The 8,936-nt window shown below is 39.8% G+C and overlaps 1 long non-coding RNA gene across 1 annotated transcript; it reads right to left on the bottom strand.

Annotated features, from left to right (window-relative positions):
* Positions 1-6,089: 6,089 nt before the first annotated feature.
* LOC129059287 (uncharacterized) lies at positions 6,090-8,300 on the bottom strand. The gene is made up of 3 exons (XR_008525081.2): positions 7,933-8,300; positions 7,109-7,205; positions 6,090-6,256 (listed from the first exon to the last, which is right to left on the bottom strand). It is a non-coding gene; the product is annotated as an uncharacterized LOC129059287 (long non-coding RNA).
* Positions 8,301-8,936: the final 636 nt, after the last annotated feature.

Genomic DNA, 8,936 nt, shown 5'->3' with positions numbered 1-8,936 from the left:
GTAAGTTAATACTTAATAAACTCCCCTTTATATATATATATATATCATATATGATATATATATATATATCCTATTAGTTCTGAGCCTCTAAGAGAACCCTGGCGAATACTCTCTCTCTCTCTCTCTGCACATATATATATATAAAAACACACACACACACACATACACACACACATATATATATATACCCACATATATATGTGTGTGTGTGTGCGCGCTAGGCCACAGAAAAGCATCAATTATCAATTAGCAAGAGAAATACACTATCTTCATCAAACTTGAAAACTTCTAGGAAAGGTAAACTCTAGACCATCATGTAATCAATATATTACAATTGTGATAGTTATACTTCTCACTATCACCCAACAAGCCATATATTCTCTTGCTTTAGATATATTAAACCATTTAAACAATTTACTTATTACTGAAATTTAAAATGCTTTTCCTATTAATATTGACACTTGCTAAGTTGAAGAAGTACAATATCAACTCACACACACACAAAATAAAAAGAAAATAAACACTACCTGGTTATAGACAAAGGTTTTATATACATGTTTGATATTAAATGATGAAATTAATAATGAATTACAAAGAGAAAAATAAATAATAATCATTTTTACAGGAATATTTCTGGTTCTGAAAAACTGTAGGAACCATGAGGTGGAAATTTGGAGCATAGATCATGAAGCTAATGGTGATAAATCGCTACAGAATTTTTTTAAATAAAAATAATATTACTGATGAAACTGTTATGATAAAGAAAGCTATATTGTGTGCATCTTTTAAAAGCATCTTTAATTAAGTAGAAAACCAATGTCCCTGAAATTCATAATATTTGAATAATTGGTGTATATTGTATTCTTATTATTATGATTTCTCAAAATAAAGGCCAAATAAATACAAATACACAAAAGATAATAAGTTATTGAATATAAGCAACTATATTATTCTTAAAACATATGTTGTTAATGGAAGAGAGGAAAAAAAGAAATATTTAACCAAGTTCTTGAAGACTTGTTCACAAGGAAGAAATTGGAGAAAGTGAAAATAACATACGAGAAATGGGCAGAAAGATGAAATGTCTACAATGTCTATGTTTATACCTTTCAATTTAAAAATTAAAAAGTGCAATATTTCTGAGAAAATATTGCCTTCTTTTTAAGTAAAAACAACATCAACAAAACAAAATCCTAAAAGTGAAGTAACAGATACTAGTATAAAATGCATACATGCGGGTATGTTTAAAGGGGAGATTTCCAGATACAGTTTTGCGCTGTGGTAGAATACCTGCTTTTTTCTGGTGCTGATTAGAGAGGATCTTCAGATACGGTCTCCAGTGAAAGAATAAAATTGTGCTTTGCTATCTCCATAAATACAGGGCAAAAGACTCAAATGTATGCTCTACACATTTTCCCTTTATCCCCGCTAATTCAAGTGGAGGCTCTGCCTATAGAATAAATAAACAGAGATGGAAAAATACAGATTTTCTTCAAGTTTAATATTCTCATTCTAGTCAGTGTATTTAAAAGAAAGTCTGTGGCTTTATATAATTATGGTAGGTCATTCATGGGTTTAGATATTCATTTTTCTCTTGGTTACCTACTTATAATAAAAATTTCATATACATCTGGTAAAAAGAATATTTGAATTCAAATTAGAATTCACTTTCACTTGAATATGGTACCCTCATTCAGAATATGACGAAGTCCACTAAGCAGTAGACAAATTCCCAGAATCACAACTTACCTCAACCTATGAGAAAGCAAATTTTTCTATCCTCTTTATTTGGACACGCACACACACGCATGCGCATACACACAGACAAAGAGAGACAGGGACATACACAAATAATTTATTACTATCCCTTGTTCTGGACCCCAATGCCTTATTGCTTTTTATGATCTTTCAATTCTTAAATACATTATCAACTTTTCAGAGTTCTTTATGTGAATAATACAACTCAATTTATCATTTGTACTTTACAAGAAAAATAAGACTTGGCTTCATATATAATATTTTATTTTCACTTTATGACTTATAAAATAATTTTATATTCTGGAAATATAATTTTTGACCAATTTTGAAATGGTCATTGAAATTAAAATACATTCTTAATTTGAAACCCTTATTTAATGGAACCACAGAAAGGAAAGATGATTAGGGTTTATTAGAAATTGAGTTTCCTATTACATTCAATTGCACTTTAATAAGCATCCTCATAAGGCTTTCCAGGATGCATATTCTTTCATTAAAGACCTGCATGGAGAAGGTTTATAAGGGAAGAACTTGGGATCAACCCCTATTGAAGAGAAAGAATGGAAGCAGAATTGGCCAGAGGGAGAAGTTAGGTAATGACACAGTCTCAATGAAGGTCTCATATGACATCAAAAGAAAATACAATGTTAGAATAGCCTTTTAGAATTATCCTATGGAAGTCATTGGATGTTAGCTTCCTTGAGATGAGACCATCACTTTGGGAGCAGCATCTCTCTTCAGCCAAGATAATTACAGAGAATGTGGACAGTTGAGGGCTCTCTGCTGACAACATTCTCAACTTTGGTCCTGAAAATGGATGTGGATGGCACATCATAGTGTTGAGTATTGTCCACTCTCTGTGTATCTCACTAACTCCACCACAATTTTTGAAACTCAAATTTGTAAGAGGAAGGTTAGCAGAAGGAATGAGGAAAATGTCTTTAGGGCATGTGAGAGGTCATCACGGTTATCTCTAAGCTAAATGGCTAAGCCTAGGAGAAAAAATAGTTTTGTAGGCCAGGCCCAGAGCCTTGCTGGTTTGTGCTATCTTGAGACTTGATGACCTGCGTCCCAGATGTGGCTGAAATGGGCCAATGTAGAGCACAGGTCACTGCTTCAGAGGGTGAAAGCCTTAAGCCTTGGCAGCTTACATGTGGTGTTGGGTCTGCGGGTGCACAGAAGTCAAGAATTGAGGTTTGGGAACCACCATCAGGATTTCAGAGGGTGTATGGAAAATGTCTGGATGTGCAGGCAGAGGGGTGCTGCAGGGACGAAGCCCTCAAGGAGAACCTCTGCTAGAGCAGTGCAGAAGGGAAATGTGGGGTTGAAGCCCCCATAAAGAGTTCCCACTGAGGCACTGTCTCGTGGAGCTGTGAGAAGAGGGCCACAGTCCTCCAGACACCAGAATGGTAGATCCCCTGGCAGCTTGCACCATGTGCCTGGGAAAGCCACAGACACTCAACACTAGCCTGAAAAAGCAGCCACGAGGGAGGCTGTAAGCTGCTAAGCCACAGAGGCAGAGCTGCCCCAAACCATAGGAGCCCACCTCTTGCATCAGTGTGACCTGGATATGAGACATGGCGTCAAATGAGTTCATTTTGGAGCCTTAAGATTTGACTGCCCCACTGGATTTTGGACATGCATGGGGCCTGTAGTCTCTTCGGGTTGGCCAATTTCTTCTGTTTGGAATGGCTGTATTTACCCAACGCCTGTACCCCCATTGTATCTAGGAAGTAACTAACTTGTTTTGGGTTTACAGGCTCATAGAAGGGATTTGCCTTCTCTCAGATGAGACTTTGGACTGGGAACTTTTGAGTTAATGCTGAAATGAGTTAAGACTTTGGGGGACTCTTGGGAAGGCATGATTGGTTTTGAAATGTGATGACCTGATACTTGGGGGGGGGCCAGGGGGAGAATGATATGGTTTGGCTGTGTCCCAATCTAAATCTCATATTGAATTGTAGCTCCCATAATTCCCACATGTCATAAGAGGGACCCAGTAGGAGGTAATTGTATCATGGGGGTAGGTCATTTCCATGCTGGTCTCATGATAGTGAATAAGTCTCACAAGATCTGATGGTTTTGTAAAGGGGAGTTCCCTTACACAAACTCTCTTACGTGCTACCATGACTTTGCTCCTTATTCTTTTTCAGCCATGATTGTCAGTTCTCCCTAGCCATGTGGAACTGTGAGTCCATTAAGCCTCTTTCCTTTATAAATTACCCAGTCTCAGGTATGTCTTTATTAGCAGCACGAGAACAGACTAATACACAAATAAAACTACTACAAACAATTGTGTACAAGCTTTTGTGTAGACATTGTTTTTATATCTCTAAATTAAATGGCTAAGCAAAAAATTGCTGAATTGTATGGTATTTCTTCTCTTACAAAACTGTCAAGCTGTTTTTCAAAATGACTCTACCATTTACATTCTTACCAAGGATATATGAGACATCCAGCTTCTCCATATTCTCTTTAGCATTTGGTGTGTTATTATAATATTTCTTCATTTTCTCTCTCTTTTACTTTTGCTATTCCAATGGTGTACAGCGATTTCTCATTGTGTTTTAACTTGCAATTCCCTAATGACGAGTAATTTTGAATCTTTTAATATGCTTGATGGGTTCTGTTCTATATACATTGAATAGATCCTGTTGGTTGATGAAATTGTTGAGTTCTATATTCTTACTGATTGATAGTTTACTTGCTCTGTCAATTGTTGAGATGGGTGTTGAAGTGTCCAACAATTGTGGATTTTTCTATTTCTCATTTCAATTCTATCAGTTTTTGCCTAATTTCATTTCTGTTGATTGGTGTGTACATATTTAGAATTGCTATGTCTCATTGGTGGATAGATACATCATTATGTAATATTGATCTCTGCATCTGATCATTTTGTTTGCTCTGGAGGTTACTTTATCTGATATTGATATAATTACTCCTGCTTTAATTTAATTAATATTTGTAAGTGAAGCAAGGTATTTCCCTGACCCTTTCTCTCCTTGCAGGAGTGAGTGTGTCAGTGAACAAGGTGGGAACTGGAGTGCATGAGCATTGGAACTAGCTGGCCATTTCATCGCTGGCAGGAGCAAACACCACTCACTCAGACCTGATGCATTTCACCCTTCATGGGAGGGAGCATGCAGGTGAGTGGGTGCAGAGCTGAGGTGAGCACTTTTGGGCACCAGCTAGAGAAAACTCCTTGTGGGCCCTGCAGCAGCATTGGGGAGGGTTGTGCCAGTGACCCCTGAAGCCCCAGAGGGCACGTTACAGTGCTCTTTTAGCTCTACACTCTGCAATGGCTTAAGTGTTTAACAGCTCAGTGGGCCTTTTGTATCTGCACTTGTGGCTCCCAAGCTCTTGTCTGGCATCCAGGAGAAATGAGGTTGCACAAACAAATTGAAGGATGGTAAATGTGGGGGATTTTATTGCTGAAGAAAGTGGCTCTCAGCATGAAGGGGAGCTGAAAAGGGAATGGGGTGGGAAGGTAATCTTCCCCTGAAGCACAGCCATCTCTGACTGGATTCTTCTCCCAAGTTATACCATCAGGCTGTCCCTCACCATAGTCCTGATGTCCAGATGCTCCTTCTCTCTGCCAGATAAGACTGTTTTTTTTAAAGCGCAGGATGCGTGGCTTAGGAAAAGGCAACATTTGAACAGGAAAACAAGGATGTAAGTTCTCACTTTGAGTTGTGGTCTCAGACTTTTCGGCTTGAGCGTGGGGCTTTCACCAGGGACCCAGCCCTATCTGCCTAGAATTTCTCTGCCTCCTGCCTCTATCATTGCATCTTTTCCCTCCCCTGAAGAGGCACATCTAACTGCTGTTAGAATACAGGTGATTACAGATCTTAGCTACTACCTGCTGACAGGGGGCATTGTTTTGGGGAGAACAGCAATCAGATTCCTCCCAGAGGTCTACCTAAGGGTCCCCAGCAATAGGGAGCATCATCTGGGGCCCTTGGAGTTTGGAGTGAATTTGGAGTTTGATGGCCTCTAGGTGAGAAGAAACAAGTTTTACAAGGTAAGTATGCATGGATAAAATATGTGTATTACACAAAAAGAGGTTAAAAGGAGACAATCTACTGCCAAAGATTACAGAAATAAGAAGTGAAATATACGAATCCTTCTGAAAACAATATTGTTCCCTGAACTGTTTCACCCTGGCGAAAGAAATTAAACTTTATATGGGGGCAGTTATACTTCAGGAGAGAGATAACTGTTCAGGGGAGTAGATTAGATATTCCCATGGTCATTCAGGATTAATGGGTCTTTGGTGTATAACACAATGAAGGTAAGAACAACAAGCATAAGCAAAACTATAGACAGAATATCCACGGAAGGTAAATTATTAATTTATCTTTTGTGATTTTTAGCTTGAGGTTCTCTTCACATGGGTACTTTGGGTGCTTTTCTGTGTTGATGAAGGTAACTTCGTCAGCTTCCCAGGCCTTTACTCAGGTATAATGAATCCAAGAATCTATTCCAGTGACCTTCACTGCTATAAGAGTAGAAAGAAGTATAGTGTAAGGTCCCTCTCAAACTGGGCTTGTAGAGGGAGAAAGCGAAGGAAGTACTTTTACCAGCACCAGGTCTCCTGGGTTGAATAAAGTGGCCCTAGTTCCTGGGATTGGGCCTCCAACAGTTGTTTCAGCTCATGTTGGAAATAGGCCAAAGAAATTATGTATTTAATCAAATCAGAGGTTTCCTGGTCTAGCAAGAAATCATCAGTAAGAAAAGGCCATCCATACACCATTTCAAAGGGACTCAAACCTAGCTTTGAAGGGGTGTTTCTAATACATAGTAAGGCTATGGGGAGAAGGGTAGTCCAAGGGAGATAAGTCTCCTGAAACAGTTTCTGAGGTGCCTTCTGATAATATCATTTGTCTTTTCTGCTTCTCCTGAGGATTGCGGTCTCCAAGCACAATGAAGATGGTACTGTATGCCTAGTGCCTTTGAGATCCACTAGGTGACAGCTGCCTTGAACAAGGGGCCATTACTGCTCTAAAGGTACTTAAGAAGTCCAAAGTGAGAAATTATGGCATAATTAGTACTTTTTATCACCTCAGAGGCTTTTTCTGTCCAACACGGAAATGCTTCTACCCAATTAGAGAAAGTATCTATCCATACTAGGAGGTACTGGATGCCCCATTCATTTGGAATATAGATGAAATCCATTTGCCAGTCTTCCCCCAGGTAGCCTCCTGTCCTTTAGGTTCCTGGGAGAAGAGGTCTTCAGTTGAGAGGATTATGTTTAAGGCAGGTCTCGCAAGCGTTAATGACCTGTTTACCCATTTGTACAGGTTTTTACCTGAGAACGGTATCTGAGCCAATTGATAGGTTTTATCCTTACCTAGGTGAAAGTCCTGGTGAAGGCTTTTAAGAACTTTCAATTGGTTGGCAGCCAGTAGATGGAGCTTGCCATCCTCTGATTGTAGCCATCCTGAGAACTGAAAGATATATCCTTCAGAGGTGGCCTATTATATTGCTGCAGGAGAATGTTGAGGTTTTATTTCCCTTATGGCGCCCTCCCAGATCAGTGGTACTTCAAGCGGATCAGAACTCTGTGGCCCTCTCATTGTTGATTTGGCTGCTTGGTCGGCCAACCAATTTCCCTTGGCTAATTCAGCCATCCCTTTTTGGTGGCCTTTACAATGTATTACTGCCACTTCCTGTGGTAGGAAAACCAAGAATAATACTCTAGTAATTTTCTAGTGGTATTTAATGGGAGACCCATTAGCTGTGAGAAAGTTTCCCTTTCCCCAGATAGTGACATGGGCATGGAGGACTAGGAAAGCATACTTAGAATCAGTATAAATGTTAACTGCTTTCCCTTTGCTTAATTTGAGCACCCTGTGGGGGCAATTAGTTCAGCTAATTGAGCACTTGTGCTGGAGGAGAGAGATGCTCTCTCAACAATATAACTCAAAGTAACTATTGTATTCCTTGTTTTATGGATCCCTTGTTCTACAAAAGAATTCCATCTGTAAAGAGAATCCAGTCTGGGTTCTCTAAAGGAGTTTCCTCTGGTCCTCTTTGGCCTCATAGGTTTGTACTACTATCTGTTCACAGTCACGTTCAAGCTCCCCAGCTTCCTCTGGGAGGAAGGTGGCTGGATTTAGGGAGCGATAGATTCTTAATTGGACTGTAGATCCCTCTAATAGCAGAATTTGATACCTGAGGAGGTGGTTGTCCATTAGGCAGAGACTCCTCTTAGAAGACAGCCGTCCTTCCACATTATGCAGATTGTAAACAGTTAAGTTATTCCCCATGGTAAACTTAGTAGCCTCTGGCATCAGTAAGGCTGCTGCTGAAACTGCTTGGAGGTAGGCTGGCCATCCTTTGGCTACCAAATGAAGCTCCTTACTTAGATAGTCTACAGGCTGCTGGGCTAAATTCCAGGCCTGGGTTAGATCCCCCAGGGCCATTCCCTTTTTTTGTGAAGCATAACGAGTAAACATCTTTCCTATGGGGAGACTAAGGGCTGGTGCCTTAATCAAGGCTTGTTTTAGGGGGTTAAATGCCTTTCTAGGCTTTGGTTCCCAAATTAGACAGTGAGTTTTAGCTGCCTGAATCTCCTTTACTAGGTAATAGAAGGGAAGAACTATTTCATTATACCTACGTATCCACAGTCTGTAGAATCCTGCAGTGCCCAAGATTCTCCTCAATTGCTTGAGGATTTTAGGAAGGCAAAAGGAAGAGATGGGCTTAATACTTTCTTTACCCAATGTCCTGGTCCCCTCTGACAAGGCCTAGGTACTTCACTGAAGTCTGACAGAGCTGTGCTTTAGATTTTGAAACCTTATATCCTCTGTTAGCCAGAAAATAAGAAGAGCCTTACTGCCTTCCTGAGAGATTTTTTCAGTTGGAGCACAGAGGAGAATGCCATCTATGTATTATAGGACTTTAAACTGAGGAAAAAGAAACTTGAAGAGGTCTCTTGACAATGCCTGCCCAAACAAGTGGGGGCTGTCTTGGAATCCCTGAAGTAACACCATCCAGGTTAACTGGGTGGTTTGGTTAGAGGGATCCTCAAATGCAAACAAATACTGAAAGTTGGGGTATAATGGTATGCAGAAGAAGGCATCCTTTAAGTCCAAAACTGTGAACCATTTAGTTCCCTCTGGTATTTGAGCTAGCAGGGTATATGGATGGAAACCACCAGGTGAATTGGAACCACG

This window comes from Pongo abelii, chromosome 4, assembly GCF_028885655.2.
Source record: "Pongo abelii isolate AG06213 chromosome 4, NHGRI_mPonAbe1-v2.0_pri, whole genome shotgun sequence".
Lineage (NCBI taxonomy): Eukaryota > Metazoa > Chordata > Mammalia > Primates > Hominidae > Pongo > Pongo abelii.
This window is presented reverse-complemented; position numbering and strand designations above follow the sequence as displayed.